Source organism: Quercus suber, unplaced genomic scaffold, assembly GCF_002906115.3.
Source record: "Quercus suber isolate HL8 unplaced genomic scaffold, Cork oak 2.0 scaffold_62, whole genome shotgun sequence".
NCBI classification, from domain to species: domain Eukaryota; kingdom Viridiplantae; phylum Streptophyta; class Magnoliopsida; order Fagales; family Fagaceae; genus Quercus; species Quercus suber.
This window is the reverse complement of record NW_027069527.1, coordinates 1,508,966-1,526,865: the sequence shown is the minus strand read 5'-3', so window position 1 is coordinate 1,526,865 and position 17,900 is coordinate 1,508,966.

The window sequence follows — 17,900 nt, the reverse complement described above, 5'->3', positions numbered from 1 at the left end:
AAGTATGTTATTAATAAGAGCAAGTTGAGAATCATCGGCATTACCTTCATCAGAAAGAAGAGTCTGTTGACTGGATTCATCTCCATCTTTGAGCTCATCTTTTTCATTATCAGACTTATTTTGATCAATTTTTTTATCAATTTTTAACATTAACAATTCTTGTTTAAGATTATGATTATCACTTTTAATATTTTTAAATTCATGTTTTAATTCACTTATCTCTTGTTTAAAAATATTAATTTCTTGTTGAAGGTCATTAACAGTTAAATCTTTGGATTTCTTTTTATTAAATCCTTCTAAAGTTTCTTCAAAACATATTGTTGATTTTGGTTTTTTACTAGTTTCATCTTTTAACAAGTTTTTCTTGAACTAATCCAAATATTCTTTTTGTAACATAGGGTTTTCAATTTGACCAATCAACTTAACCAACAAACTTTCATTTTCTTTACCTTTAGTAAGAGTATTAACAGTTTTAATAACATTGCAACATGAACCTCTACAACTAATTTTAATATTAGGAGAATTAGAGGAATCACCAGCAGAATGATAGCAAGAATCAGTTGACGAAGGAAAATCATCTTCCAAAGAATCAGACGAATTGTTTGATTCAAGGATTCTGAATAATTCTTCTTAATCATTATCATCAATATTTAACATGTTAAACTTATTTTTTAATTTTCCAGGTTTTTGTTTACAATCTTTACGGAAATGACCAGGTTTTCCACAGTTAAAACATTTACCTTTACCTGACTTTTGGTTAACATATCTTTTAGAAACATTTTTATTTTTAGCATAAAAATCATTAAAATTTGTTTTGTATTTTTCATGTTTTTTATGACTATAATTTTTGTGACTTTTATCATGTTTTTTTTTACCCTTTTGCCAAGAAGGAGCAATTGGGGGCAAACCATATTGTTCACAAAAATTACCCATTTCATATTTAGCTTTTCTTTTATTTTTTTAATTGGTGCTTTAACAATTTTTCATCATTACACATGTTAATACCAAGTTTTTTAATAGTGCTTAAAATATCACCATAAGTTAAATTATCATAATCAATGGAATCATTTTTACTAATTAATTATTGCTTTACCTTATGAGCGAAGATAGGAGGCAAATCGTCAATAAACTTTTCTTTCCAATAAGGCTTGTTACAATTTTTCTGATGCATTACTCTGGAAAGGAAAACATCTTGATACCATCTATAATCAGATATAGTAAGACATCTCAAATTATTTAGCAAATCAGAAATTTGAGATGAAACATTAGATGGAGTACCAACAAAATGTTTAATAATAGTATAAATTAAGGTATTAACACCATCAGGAATACCTCGACCAATATGTTCATCAAAAATAGGCAAACCTTCATCATTCTTTTTAACAGCATGTTTAATAGAATCTCTGGGTTCTTTTGTGAGATATGAATCCCACCATTCACGAAGAGTACTAGAAAAACCAGTAGCAAGTAAGTCAACAATTTCAGGTTAATCAAAATCATGATTATTTTGGTAAGCAATACCAACCATAGACATATGTCCCATTTTGTTAATAATTTCTTGTTTAGAAAATCCATCAATATCCTATTCATAAATTTTATCAACAGAAATAGAAAACTGGGTTTGAAAGGGTCTTTCTTCAAACTGTATATCAAGAGGAGTAGGTTTTGAATGCCAATTTTTTGTAGGAAACATGGGCTTGGTATTTCCAACAAATCTTTTAATTTCTGCGAAATCATTATCAAAAACCATTTTAGCAGAAACAGAAGAACAATGTCAGAGTTTGTATTTTCATCAGAAACAATTTCTTTATCATTTCTTGAAATAGTGCAAGCAGCATGAGTACTTGTAGGAGTACCCTCAGTTTTAACTTTTAAATCAGCAAGCTTTTTTCAACAGTTTCAAGAGTTTTAGATTGGGAGGTTCTAAACATAAATTTGTTATCATGACTGGGTAAATTAATCAAAGGTTCCTCAGTCTTGATAGAAGCAGGTTTTTGATCAGAAGCAGATTTTTCAACAGAAACAGTCTTTTCAATTTTTTCTTCAATACGGTCAAGCTGTTGACCAATAACATGCAAAGATTCATTAGTAAAATTGTTTGTTCAATATGACTAACAATAGGAGTTTGATCATCAGCAATTTTGAAAGGAGAAGCTTTAACATCAGTGGTAGTTATCAAAATAGTCTCAAGAGGTGGATGACTAGATTTAACAATGGCTTTGTCACTTTTAACAAAATTTGATTTCTTTATCACATTCAAAAGATTTTTTGAAACTTCATCTTTTGAAACATAATAATTTTCAAGAAAATCAAAAAACAAAATATGTTTTTTCAACTAATGCATCTTTTCTTTCCATTTTCTTTTAACACAGTATTTTTCAAACTGAGCAAAATTATTTTGGAAATATTTCCTTTTAGGTCTGTTTTTTGAATGCATAAATTCATTGAATAATGAAACCATAACAATTTCAAAGTTTTCACCTAAGACAGTCAAAACTCTTAATTGGTTAACAGGATTTTCAATAGGGGGAAAATCAGAATTAGATGGACAAACAGATCTAGTATCTTCTTCTTCTTCATTGGTAGTTTTGCCATATGGAGAGGAAGGTTCAGGTTTAGTAGAATAGTAAACAAAGCTAATTTGAGATTTATCACTTGAAACACCTTTTAATTTTAAATCAGTGGTTTTTTCAAAATTCTTTTGCAAAAAGTCATTGAGATCTTGATCTCTTTTTGAAATACTTTCAGATCAAGCAAAGGAATGTCTTCCTTCGTTGATCCTCAAGGGTTGAATATTTTGAAAACTTATTTTAACAGTACCATCAAGATATTGTTGAATATTTGTGAGATCTAGCTCATCAAAAACAGGTTTAGCAATAGGAGATTCTTGTTCCAAAAACCATTCAGTGGGAAGCTTGACATCTTACCATTGAATCATTTTTGGAACTTGAACTTTAGCATCAGGAGTTGAACATTTAATTGACATAGTTTTACTAGAAGGTTCTCTATAATTCAAACAACCAGGATTTAATTGAGTACCCAACAATCTATAATAAATGTGGTAAATCAAAGCAAAAGATTTATTACCTTCGTCCATGATATAACCAGATAAGGCAATATTCAAGGTCAAAGCTTTAACAATATTAGGATCATCCAAAGCAAGAGTAAGATCAGGATAACAATTGAAATAAACAGGACAATCATACAACGAAGCAGTAATCATACCAAGAATGCTATCTTTAAAGTGCTTAAATCTAGCATCTCGTAAACACATAAGAACAGACGCATTGATACCTTTTCGGGTGAGTGGTTTAATAGCAACTTGAACCATACCAATATGCAAATAACTTTGTTTTTTAGCAATAAAATCATTAATATTTCTTTTAGAAAACAAGCAACATTTTTCATGAATTTTTGAAATAGAAAATATTTGTTCAACAGTTCTCACTTTGTAAATGAGATGAAAAGTGGTTTTAGCCCAACTAGTTTTGTAAATAGTTTTAGTATCAACTTTAGGAATGTTCCATTTTTTGAAATCAGGAAGCTCATTATCTTCAACAGTGTGATCTTCTTCATTTACAATATTAGGAGGACAACCAGTCCTGGAGTTGGTAGAGGAGTTGGATCTCCACAACTTATTCATACTATCCTAGGTTCAACACTCAGTTATCATGTTTTTCTCACAACCATTGCATTTCGTAACACATACACTAAACAAGCCTATACCACACATATGCCCTACACACCCTCTCTTGGCTCAAATAATGACCTTCAACAAGAAATTAATATTTAACAAGAGATAGGTGAATTAAAACATGAATTTAAAAATATTAAAAGTGATAATCGTAATCTTAAACAAGAATTGTTAATGTTAAAAATTGATAAAAACATTGATCAAAATAAGTCTGATTATAAACAAGATGAGTTCAAAGATGGAGATGAATCCTGTCAACAAGCTCTTCTTTTTGATAAAGGTGATGTTGATGATTCTCATCTTGCTCTTGTTAATAACATACTTCCTCCAAAATGGTTCACAAAAGTTAAAATTGTAGAACCATTACGGAAGCACAGTATAATATATGTTGAAAGTAATGTAAGCATAAGTTAAAAGAATAATAATAAGGCGGTAGAATCAGCCAAGCAGTATATAACAAAATAATTCAAAGTAAATGAAAGCAATTTAAAACCGTCTGGTATGGCGGTAATCCGTCCAAGGCGGTGGTAGCAACAAGTAGTATAATGAACATAAAACTGAAAATACTTCTTAGTGAAAGTAGATTAAACACTTACAGTAGTAGTGAATACAAGATCTCAACAGTAGAGGTTAACAGTTACAAAGCTTGAACTAGTCTTAGTTACAAGGTTTGTAGAGAAAGTAGTAGTAGGAACAAGGAAGTAGTAGAAACAAGGAACTCTCTCAAAGAACGCTTCTAAGGAGGAAAAATTTCTCTAGAAGAAAATTCTAAGAAAAGTTCTAAGAAGAGTTTTGAACTAAACTTAAGGGACAGCCCCCCTTAAATAGGCAAAATTCGGAGTGAACAGTGTCGGTGAACAGTAATCAGTGAACAGTAATTCGTGAATAGTTATCCATGAACATTAATCCGTGAACAGTAATTTTTTCAACTTTTTGTCTTGAAATCTCCAGCAATTTGGCATAGTCAAAAGAGGAGTTTCTGACTAGGTTTTCCATAGTTGAAATATTTACCTTTACCTAATTTTTGGTTAACATGTTTTTTAGAAACATTTCTGTTTTTGGCATAAAAATTATTAAAATTAGTTCTATATTTTTTATGTTTTTTATGAATATAATTTTTGTGACTTTTATCATGTTTTTTACCCATTTACCGAGAAGGAGCAATTAGGGGCAAACCATATTGTTCACAAAAATTACCCATTTCATATTTAGCTTTTCTTTTATTCTTTAATTGATGTTTTAATAGTTTTTCATCATTGCACATATTAATTCCAAGTTTTTTAATAGTGCTTAAAATATCACCATAAGTTAAATTATCATAATCAATAGAATCAATTTTACCAATTAATTCTTGTTTTACCTTATGAGCAAAGATAGGAGGCAGACCGTCCATAAACTTTTCTTTCCAATAAGGCTTGTAACAATATTTCTGATGCGTTACTCTGGAAAGGAAAACGTCTTGTTACCATCTGTAATCAGACATAGTAGGACATCTCAAATTATTTAGCAAATCAGAAATTCGAGATGAAACATTAGATGGAGTACCAACAAAATGTTTGATAATAGTATAAATCAAGGTATTAACACCATTAGGAATACCTCGACCAATACGTTCATCAAAAATAGGCAAACCTTCATCATTCTTTTTAATAGTATATTTAATAGAGCCTCTGGATTCTTTTGTGAGATATGAATCCCACCATCCACGAAGAATACCAGAAAAACCAGTAGCAAGTAAGTCAATAATTTTAGGTTGGTCAAAATCATGATTATTTTGGTAAGCAATACCAACCATGGACATATGTCCCATTTTGTTAATAATTTCTTGTTCAAAAAAACCATCAATATTCCATTCATAAATTTGATCAGCAGAAACAGAAAACTGAGTTTAGAAAGGTCTTTCTTCAAACTGCATATCAGGAGGAGTAGGTTTTGAATACCAATTTTTGGTAAGAAACATGGGTTTGGAAGTTCCAACAAATCTTTTAATTTCTAGTAAATCATCTTCAAAAACCTTTTTAGCAGAAATAGAAGAAACAGTATCAGAATCTGTATTTTCATTAGAAAAAATTTCTTTATCATTTCTTGAAATAGTGCAAGCAGCATGAGTACTTGTAGAAGTACCCTCAGTTTTAACTTTTAAATCAGCAAGTATTTTTTCAACAGTTTAAAGAGTTTTAGATTGGGAGGTTTTGAACTTAAATTTGTTATCATGACTGGGCAAATTAATCAAAGGTTCCTTAGTCTTGATAGAAACAGGTTTTTGAACAGAAGCAAATTTTTCAACAGAAACAGTTTTTTCAATTTTTTCTTCAATACGGTCAAGCTGTTGACCAATAACATGCAAAGATTCATTAGTGAAATTGTTTTGTTCAATAAGACTAACAATAGGAGTTTGATCATCAGCAATTTTGAAAGGAGAAGCTTTAACATCAGTGTTGCCAGTAGTTACCAAGTCTCAAGGGGTGGATGACTAGACTTTACAATGGTTTTGTCACTTTTAACAAAATTTGATTTCTTTATCACATTCAAATGATTTTTTGAAACTTCATCTTTTGAAACATAATAATTTTCAAGGAAATCAAAAAACAAAATATGTCTTTTCAATTGATGTATCTTTTCTTTCCATTTTCTTTTAACACGGTCTTTTTTAGACTAAGCAAAATTATTTTGGAAATATTTCCTTTTAGGTCTATTTTTTGAAAGCATAAATTCATTGAATAATGAAACCATATCAATTTCAAAATTTTCATCTCAAACAGTCAAAACTCTTAATTGGTTAACAGGATTTTCAATAGGAGGAAAATCAAAATCAGATGGACAAACAGATTTAGTATCATCTTTTTCCTCATTACCAGATCTGCTACATGAAGAAGAAGGTTCAGCTTTAGCGGAATAGAAAACAACATTGATTTGAGATTTATCACTTCAAACAACTTTTAATTTTAAATCAGTGGGTTTTTCAAAACTCTTTTGTAGAAAATCATTGAGATATTGATCTCTTTTTGAAATACTTTCAGATCTTGCAAAGGAATGTCTTCCTTCGTTGATCCTTAAGGGTTGAACATTTTGAAAACTTATTTTAACAGTACCCTCAAGATATTGTTGAATATTTGTGAGATCTAGCTCATCAAAAACAAGTTTAGAAATAGAGGATTCTTGTTCCAACAACCATTCAGTGGGAAGCTTGACATCTTGCCATTGAATCATTTTTGGAACTTGAACTTTAGCATCAGAGGTTGAACATTGAATTAACATAGTTTTACTAGAACGTTCTCTATGATTCAAACAACCAAAAGCACATATGCAAACTTGAAGCATTAATACCTATTCGGGTGAGTGGTTTAGTAGCAACTTGAATCATACCAATATGCAAATAACTTTATTTTTTAGCAATGAAATCATTAATATTTCTTTCAGAAAATAAGCAACATTGTTCATGAATTTTTGAAATAGAAAATATTTGTTCAACAGTTCTCACTTTGTAAATGGGATGAAAAGTGGTCTCAGCCCAACTAGTTTTGTTAATAGTTTTAGTATCCACTTTAGGAATGTTCCATTTTCGGAAATCAGGGAGCTCACTATCTTCAACAATGTGATCTTCTTCATTTACAATATCAGGAGGACAACCAGTCCTGGAGTTGATAGAGGAGTTGGATCTCCACAACTTATCCATACTATCCTAGGTTCAACACTTAGTTATCATGTTTTTCTCACAACCGTTGCATTTCGTAACACATACCCTAAATAACCCTATACTACACACATGCCTTACACGCCTTCTCTTGGCTCAAACGGACAAGCACAGATAAGATACAAAAACACAACAACACTATCATCGGCCAAAAAAGAATGGCTCTGATACCAGAAAAGAACCGTTGATGAACCTGATAAAACCAAATTCAAACATCTGGGATAGCCAGTCGGGGTCCCTATCATCATCACCTGTTCCATCCCCATATTTAACTAAAAGTCCTAGAAATGGATGCATTTGCTCATACACTTTGAGACTACTCCCAAAGTGTTCTTTCCAGTCTAGCTGAATAAAGACATTGTCATTTTTGTCTAAAGCATCAAGATCAGGAATAGTGGCAATAACAAGTTTCTTGAAATATTTGAACCATAGGTCAAAAGACCCAAACATTGCCTTGCTTTCTAGAATACGAGATTGTATGTTTGTTGGCAAGTTGGCAATAGCACTTCTTAACTGAGATTCGGTCTTAAGACTCAATCTAGCATAATCAGTGCCCATTAAAGTCATTTTATCATTTGAATGGATATCCTCTTTGCTAAAGAGTTGACTAATGTTGGCTTCAAGACAAATCCTAAGAGCCTCATTTTTTGAAACAGGATTATTTTCTGTAACAAGGTCATTTTCTAAAACAAGGTCATTTTTTGAAATAGAGTTTTTTTTTTTCTGAAATAGGGTTAGCATAGTGGCTCATACAAGCCTCATTTTGGGCAGTAAGGTTAACAAGGTGAATTTTGAGAGCTTGGAAGGTTTGTTCAAACAGGTTACGGTGGTTTCTGATAAAAGAAGCTTGAAGATTATCAAGAATAAATTTAATAGACTCAGGAAGTTCTGAATAAGTTCCATTGTGGAATTGTAAACTTTTAGATAAAACTTCTTGCAAAGCAATTACTATATCACCACTAGAATATGTCACCGTTGCCGAGACAAATCCCTGAAGGGATGTTGATCCATTGGGTTTTACCCCAGAAGATGCGCCTTCATGCACTTTAAAAGGCTGTCCCGCTGGGAGCCTTTTATTTTGGGAATAGTCTTGTGTCGAAGCTTTTCCCTTGTTTTTCCTCTTGGTCGAGGGAGCCATAATAATCCACTTACTAGTAGTATAAATATTATTATTATCCCACTTATTAGTGGTATTTTATCCACGCATCATTGCCAGATTCCTGCAAAGAATTATTGAGAATATTAGGGTAATTGGAAATAGTTGACAATTTGGCATTACTAGCATTACCTTCAAAATTGTTTGTGAAATTTTGACACGAACACATCCGTGGTTCATGGACAAATATATTAGTAGGAAAATCATAACTGAGTGTTGCAAGAAGATTTTAAAGAGATTTATATGCTACTTCACTCTTGGCCTGCACAAGGACCAAGATGTTGCTTCACCACTATTTGTCCATCCTGCACAATGGCCAAAATGCTACTGTTGCTTCCCATGCTACAATAATGTTCTGAAAAGAAGATTCCTCATGTTCCCAAGACTGCTTTCAAGCATTCCGAGTGCTCCCTTGGCATGCTTTCATCAAAGATTTTACTGTTCATGTACTTTTACTGTTCATGTTACTTTTACTGTTCAGAATATTGCCTATTTAAGGGGGGTTGTCCCTTAAGTTTTATTCAGAACTCTTCTTAGAACTTTTCTTAGAATTTTCTTCTAGAGAGAGTTTTCCTCCTTAGAAGCTTTCTTTGGGAAAGTTCCTTGTTTCTACTACTTCCTTGTTCCTACTACTACTTTCTCTACAAACCTTATAACTAGGACTAGTTCAAGCTTTGTAACTATTAGCCTCTACTATTGAGATCTTGTATTCACTACTACTGTAAGTGTTTAATCTACTTTCAATAAGAATTATTTTCAGTTTTATGTTCATTACACTATTTGTTGCTACCGCCACCTTGGACGGATTACCGCCATACCAGATGGTTTTAAATTGCTTTCATTTACTTTGAGTTATTTTGTTATATACTACTTGGCTGGTTCTACCACCTTATTATTATTCTTTTAACTTGTGCTTACATTACTTTCAACATATATTATATTGTGCTTCCGTCTCTCTTCTCTCCATCTCTTTAGTTGTGCATCCCCTTCCCCTTTTATGGTATCAGAGCCATTCTTTTCTGGCCGGTGATAGTGTTGTTGTGTCTTTGTATCTTGTTTGTGCTTACCCGAACCTTTGTTGCTCTTTTGTTGTGTCCCCTTCTTACCGTCGTTGGCGCCACCCTAGACGTAAAGTGAATTCCTAGAACCTGACTGTAAGGCCCGTTTGAGCCAAGAGAGGGCGTGTACGGCATGTGTTTGTTATAGGCTTGTTTAGGGTATGTGTGACGAAATGCAATGGTTGTGAGAAAAACATGATAACTGAGTGTTGAACCTAGGATAGTATGGATAAGTTGTGGAGATCCAACTCCTCTATCAGCTCCAAGACAAGTTGCCCTCCTAATATTTTAAATAAAGAAGATCACACTATTGAAGATAATGAGTTTCCTGCTAGATTTAAGCACTTTAAAGATAGCATTCTTTGTATGGATACTGCTTCTCTGAATGATGGTCTTGCTCATTTAAACTGTTCTCCTAATATTACTCTTGCTTTGGATGATTCTAATGTTGCTAAAACTTTGGCTTTGAATATTACTTCATTTGGTTATCACATGAAAAAAGATGAAACTAAAATTGCTTTTGTTTTTCCTCCTATTGAAAATCCCGTTAACCAATTAAGAGTTTTGACTGTTTTAGATGAAAACTTTGAAATTGATATGGTTTCATTATTCAATGAATTCATGTTGTCAAAAAATAGACCTAAAAGGAAATATTTCCAAAATAATTTTGCTCAGTCTGAAAAAGACCGTGTTAAAAGAAAATGGAAAGAAAAAATGCATCAATTGAAAAAACATATTTTGTTTTTTTGATTTTCTTGAAAATTATTATGTTTCAAAAGATGAAGTTTCAAAAAATCATTTGAATGTGATAAAGAAATCAAATTTTGTTAAAAGTGACGAAACCATTGTTAAATCTAGTCATCCACCTCTTGAGACTATTTTGATAACTATTGGCACCACTGATGTTAAAGTTTCTCCTTTCAAAATTGCTGATGATCAAACTCCTATTGTTAGTCTTATTGAACAAAACAATTTTACTAATGAATCTTTGCATGTTATTGGTCAACCGCTTGACCGTATTGAAGAAAAAAAATTAGAAAAACTGTTTCTATTGAAAAATCTGCTCATGTTCAAAAACTTGTTTCTATCAAGACCGAGGAACCTTTGATTGACTTACCCAGTCATGATAACAAATTTAAGTTCAGAACCTATCAATCCAAAACTCTTGAAACTGTTGAAAAAATGCTTGCTGATTTAAAAGTTAAAATTGAGGGTACTTCTACAAGTACTCATGCTGCTTGTACTATTTCAAGAAAAGACAAAGAAATTGTTTCTGATGAAAATACAGATTTTGATACTGTTCCTTCTGTGTTTGCTAAAACGGTTTTTGAAGATGATTTACTAGAAATTAAAAGATTTGTTGGAACTTCCAAACCCATGTTTCTTACCAAAAATTGGTATTCAAAACCTACTGCTCCTAATATGCAGTTTGAAGAAAGACCTTTCCAAACTTAGTTTTCTATTTCTGCTGATAAAATTTATAAATGGAATATTGATGGTTTTTCTGAACAAGAAATTATTAACAAAATTGGACATATGTCCATGGTTGGTATTGCTTACCAAAATAATCATGATTTTTACCAACCTGAAATTGTTGACTTACTTGCTACTGGTTTTTCTGGTACTCTTCATGGATGGTGGGATTCATATCTTACAAAAGAATCTGGAGACTCTATTAAACATACTGCTAAAAAGAATGATGAAGGTTTGCCTATTTTTGATGAACGTATTGGTCGAGGTATTCCTAATGGTGTTAATACCTTGATTTATACTATTATCAAACATTTTGTTGGTACTCCATGTAATGTTTCATCTCGAATTTCTGATTTGCTAAAGAATTTGAGATGTCCTACTATGTCTGATTACAGATGGTACCAAGATGTTTTCCTTTCCAGAGTAATGCATCGGAAAGATTGTTACAAGCCTTATTAAAAAGAAAAGTTTATTGACGGTCTGCCTCCTATCTTTGCTCATAAGGTAAAACAAGAATTAACTGGTAAAAATGATTCTATTGATTATGATAATTTAACTTATGGTGATATTTTAAGCACTATTAAAAAACTTGGAATTAATATGTGCAATGGTGAAAAACTGTTAAAACATCAATTAAAGAATAAAAGAAAAGCTAAATATGAAATGGGTAATTTTTGTGAACAATATGGTTTGCCCCCAATTGCTCCTTCTTGGCAAATGGGTAAAAAAACATGATAAAAGGCACAAAAATTATATTCATAAAAAACATAAAAAAAATATAGAACTAATTTTAATAATTTTTGTGCCAAAAACAAAAAATATTTCTAAAAAACATGCTAAGTTATAAAATAAGTTTAACATGTTAAATATTGATGATAATGATCAAGAAGAATTATTCAGAATCCTTGAATCAAACAATTCGTCTGATTCTTTGGAAGATGATTTTTTTTCTTCAACTGATTCTTGCTATCATTCTGCTAATGATTCTTCTAATTCTCCTAATGTTAAAATTGGTTGTAGAGATTCCTATTGCAATGTTGTTAAATCTGTTAATACTCTCACTAAAGGTGAAGAAAATGAAAGTTTGTTAGTGAAATTGATAAGTCAAATTGAAAACCCTACTTTACAAAAAGAATATTTAAATCAGTTTAAGAAAAACTTATTAAAAGATGAAACTAGTATAAAACCTAAATCAACAATAAGTTTTGAAGAAACTTTGGAAAGATTTAATAAAAAGAAATCCAAAGATTTAACTATTAATGATCTCCAACAAGAAATTAATACTGTTAAACAAGAGATAAGTAAATTAAAACATGAATTTAAAAATATTAAAAGTGATAATCATAATCTTAAACAAGAATTGTTAATGTTAAAAATTGATAAAAATATTGATCGAAATCAGTTTGATAATGAACAAGATGAGCTCAAAGATGGAGATGAATCCTGTCAACAAGCTCTTCATTCTGATAAAGGTAATGCCGATGATTCTCAACTTGCTCTTGTTAATAACATACTTCATACAAAATGGTTCACAAAAGTTAAAATTGTTGTTTCCCATGATTATCATTTCACTGTTATTGCTATGATTGATTCTGGTGCGGATAAGAATTGTATCCAGGAAGGATTGATTCCTTCAAAATATTTTGAAAATTCAATTGAAAGATTGGTTTCTGCTAATGGTTCTCAAATGAAAATTAAATATGAATTGAACAATGCTCATATTTGCCATGATAATGTCTGTTTCAAGATTCCCTCTGTTCTGGTCAAAAATATGACTAATAAAGAGATTCTTGGTTTGCCTTTTGTAAATGCTTTGTATCCTTTTCTTGTTGAACATGATGGAATTACTACTGATCCTGTTGGACAGAAAGTAAAATTCAAATTTGCGTCAAAGCTTGAGATTGATATTAGTGATGCTTTAGATTTATCTTATGATTTTCCTACTAATATATTTGTCCATGAACCACGGATGTGTTCGTGTCAAAATTTCACAAACAATTTTGAAGGTAATGCTAGTAATGCCAAACTGTTAACTATTTCCAATTACCCTAATATTCTCAATAATTCTTTGCAGGAATCCGGCAATGATGCATGGATAAAATACCACTAATAAGTGGGATGATAATAATATTTATACCACTAGTATGTGGATTATTATGGCTCCCTCGATTCTCCTAATATTAAAATTGGTTGTAGAGATTCATGTTGCAATGTTATTTAAACTGTTAATGATCTCCAACATGAAATTAATGTTGTTAAAGAAGAGATAAGTGAATTAAAACATGAATTTAAAAATAATAAAAGTGATAATCATAATCCTAAACAAGAATTGTTAATATTAAAAATTGATCAAAATAGTGATCAAAATAAGTCTGATAATGAACAAGATGAGCACAAGGATGGAGATGAACCCAGTCAACAGGCTCTTCTTTTTTATAAATGTATTACTAATGTTTTTACTGATTCTCAACTTGCTCTTGTTAATAAAATACTTCCTCCAAAATGGTTTACAAAAGGTAAAGTTGTTGTTTCTCATGATTATCATTTCTTTGTTATTGCTATGATTGATTCTGGTGCGGATATGAACTGTATCCAAGAAGGATTGATTCCTTCAAAATTCTTTGAAAAATCAACTGAAAAATTGGTTTCTGCTAATGGTACTCAAATGAAGATTAAATATGAATTAAATAATGCTCGTGTTTGCCATGATAATGTTTGTTTCAAAATTCCTTCTGTTTTGGTAAAAAATATGACTAATAAAGTGATTCTTGGTTTGCCTTTCATAAATGCTTTGTATCTTTTTCTTGTTGAACATGATGGGATTACTACTGACCCTTTTGGTCAAAAAGTAAAATTCAAATTCACTTCAAAATTTGAGATCAATGCTGATTATGCTTCAAATTTGATCCATGCTAAGATTAAACATCTTAATTTTCTTCAACAAGAAGTTAGATATAAGAAAATTACTGAACAACATTCTAGTAAATTGTTGCAATCAAAAGTTGATAATTTCCAAAAAATGTTGATTGATGATGTTTGCTTTGATGTTCCTAATGCTTTTTGGCATAGGAAGAAACATATTGTTGAACTGCCTTATGTTAAAGACTTTGATGAGAAAAACATTCCCACTAAAACTTGTCCAATTCAGATGAATGCTGAAACTGTTGAATTTTGCAAAAAAGAAATCCATGATTTGTTGGAGAAAAAATTGATTAGGAATAGCAAGTCTCCTTGGTCTTGTTCTGCTTTCTATGTTCAAAAAAATGCTGAAATTGAGAGAGGAACCCCTCATTTGGTTATTAATTATAAACCCTTGAACAAAGTCTTAGAATGGATTCGATATCCTATTCCCAATAAGAATGACTTGGTCCATAGGTTGAGTAAGGCTGTAGTATTCTCAAAGTTTGATATGAAATCTGGGTTTTGGCAAATCCAGATTAATGAGAATGATAGGTACAAAATTGCTTTTACCATTCCTTTTGGACATTATGAGTGGAATGTTATGCCTTTTGGTCTCAAGAATGCCCCTAGTGAGTTCCAAAACATTATGAATGACATTTTCAACTCCTTCAGCCACTTCACCATTGTTTATATTGATGATGTTCTTGTTTACTCTAGTTCCATTGATGAACACTGGAAACATTTGTATTCATTTCTAGATACTATTAAAAGAAATGGTCTTGTTGTCTCTGCTAAGAAAATTAAACTATTTCAAACAAAAGTTTGTTTCCTTGGCTATGACATCTTTGAAGGACAAATTCATCCTATTGATAGAGCCATTCAATTTTCTTATAAATTTCCTGATGTTATCACTGATAAAACTCAGCTCCAAAGATTTCTTGGGTCATTAAATTATGTTGCTGATTTCTGCAAAGATATGAGGAAACAATGTAAACCACTTTTTGATCTGTTAAAGAGTAATCCTTCACCTTGGTCTGATGTCTGTACTTCTCTTGTTAAACAAATCAAGTCTCATGTTAAGACACTGCCATGTCTTGGTATTGCCACCGTTGATACTTTTAAAATTGTTGAAACTGATGCCTCTGACATTGGTTATGGTGGTATTCTGAAACAGAGAGTTTCCCCAAAGTCACCAGAATAAATTGTCCGTTTCTATTCTGGAATTTGGAATAATGCACAGTTAAATTATATTACTATTAAAAAGGAGATTTTATCTATAGTACTATGTATTTCAAAATTTCAAAGTGATTTGTTAAACCAAAATTTTTTGTTACGTATTGATTGCAAAAGTGCTAATATGTTATTGAAAAAGATGTTGAAAATATTGCTTCAAAACATATTTTTGCCAGATGGCAAGCTATTTTAAGTGTTTTTGATTTTGATATTGAATATATTAAAGGATCTCAAAATTTCATCCCTGATTTCCTTACCCATGAATTTCTGCAGTGATCCAATGGCAAGTAGAAGGTCGAAAGACAAGACACCTGCCAATGTTAATCCAATTGTTAAAATGGAACCTGTTTCCTCTTTGGACATTATTAACCGTTTCACCCCGCTAGGTACTATTCCCAAACCCAATTATTCCTCTGTTCTAGTTGCTCCTTTTGATCCCTATACTCATGCTCTAACTAGTGTTTCCCAGCCTATTAAAACTGTTTACCCCAAGGCTTCCAATGCCTCACAGTATGTTAAAAAACAATATGTTCAAAACCTGTTTTCCATAGAGCCAAATAGGGCCTCTATTGCTGATCCCTTTTCACTTGCTACTGGCTATTTACCCCCACAATTTCATTGGATCCTTGAGCATAGTGGAAAAACGGTGCAATATTATTCTGATATCCTGTGCACTGAAAAATCAATCACTATTAAAGCCATAACTGATAAAAGCCAATACTTCTAAGATAATCTATCATAGTCTTTATTTGAATCATATTATTTTTGAAGAAATGTGGGGCCCCAACCCTACTGCCACAAGAAGACTTCCAAAATCTCATATTCCCTATTCTTATCATGATTACATTACTGCCTGGTTCAGGTTCATGCTCCACCAAAATGAAAATATGTCTCATTTATGGTTTGTTAATTTTGACAAAGATTTCAATTCTAATTTCTCACTTTGGTTTATCTGCTGGTGGTCCCAGTTTGGTTCAACCATTGAATTATTCCCTGCTCCATTGAAGGATTCCTTAAAAAAAATTTCATTAAGGTTCAAACCTGATGCTCATGGAGCTAAGTATACTCCCTTGCTCCATTTTATTAAGAAATATAAGGTTCCTTGGATTCTGAAATGGCAATATGCTAAGGAAGGTGATGTGCTTACTCGTTGCTAGTATGTTAAGTGGGGGGACAAATTTCCCCACACTCAATCTATTATTACCAATGTTTCTAGAGATTTCCCTTCCCCAAGTGCCTCTCCGACATTAAGAATCACTACTCCCGTGCAAAAAGCTGAACTGGCTGATGCACCTGCTTCCTCTTCTAAATCTGTTAAACCATCTGTTAAACCTAAGAAAACAAGTTCTCCTTTGGATGAAATTCGCAAGGACCCTGAAGCTCTAAATGCTATTATTAAAATGTTAAAAGGAGAAAGAGTTGGTTCAGATGATGAACGGTCCTCTAAAGCCTCTGTTACAAAAGATCCTTACTACCCCTACAATGAGGAGTGGTTTGGACATGATGAAGATGATGCTGATGATTTAGCTCAAGATTGATTGATTCACTTTATTTGTCTGGCCTGCACAACGACCAAGATGCTACTTCACCATATTTGTCCGGCCTGCACAACGGCCAAGATGTTACTTCACCACTATTTGTCTGGCCTGCACAACGGCCAAAATGCTACTGTTGCTTCCCATGCTACAATAATGTCCTAAAAAGAAGATTCCTCATGTTCCCAAGATTGCTTTCAAGCATTCCAAGTGCTCCTTTGGCATGCTTTCATCAAAGATTTTAATGTTCATGTACTTTTACTGTTACTTTTGATGGTTATAAAGATAAAGTGCAGCGGAAAATAAGTTTTAAACGGATCTACTTCATTCGATATTGATAACACGTACAAAGTAAATTTCAGAATTAGAGAAACAAGAGATCGTACCTTGAAGCGGTGAATTTCAAAACAAAGATTGAAGCACTTGGGACTACTTTTAATCTTCACTCCAATTCCACTAACGCCCAAGATGTGTGGTCTCTCGATTGGTAACAAAGGGTTGACTTGTGAGTGTCAAAAACTCACATGCACACCATTTTCATGATGTTTTTCTCACATATATATTTCTGTACGTTTTTCCCTTTGTATCTAACCAATTTATCTAATTGGGCCGGCCTTTTGAGCCTTACCAATTGGGCTTAAGTGTGTGGCTTGGAGTGGGACCAAAAGGGACCAATAAGACACTAGCTCCAATGGGCCTTGGGCTTTTCTGTCAACTCTTGACAAGTCCAAAGTTACCATTAACTATTTTTAATACCACTATATAAAAATAGTTGCACTCTAGGTCTTATCTATAAATTATATCCCAAGATTTTATTATACATGCAACCCCTTCATAAAATATTCGTAGTAATACAAAGTCATTAATGTAGACTGCCACTTTGTAAATTACTACATCTTAATCCTTGAGTACCCGGTTTAATCCTTTAATGTTATTCATTATATATTTATGAAATCCAATTCCATAAATATATACTTTAGTCTTACTAAAGTGGTTAGGCCTAACTCTTTGAATAACAAACCCATTAAACTTATCTCAAGGGAATATTTTATATCTCCGTTAAGAGACTATGAATTCCATCTTGAGAATACATGTTCCATCAACACTAAATGTGGCTGCCCAACATACTGAGGTTTTGACCATAACTGTAGATCTC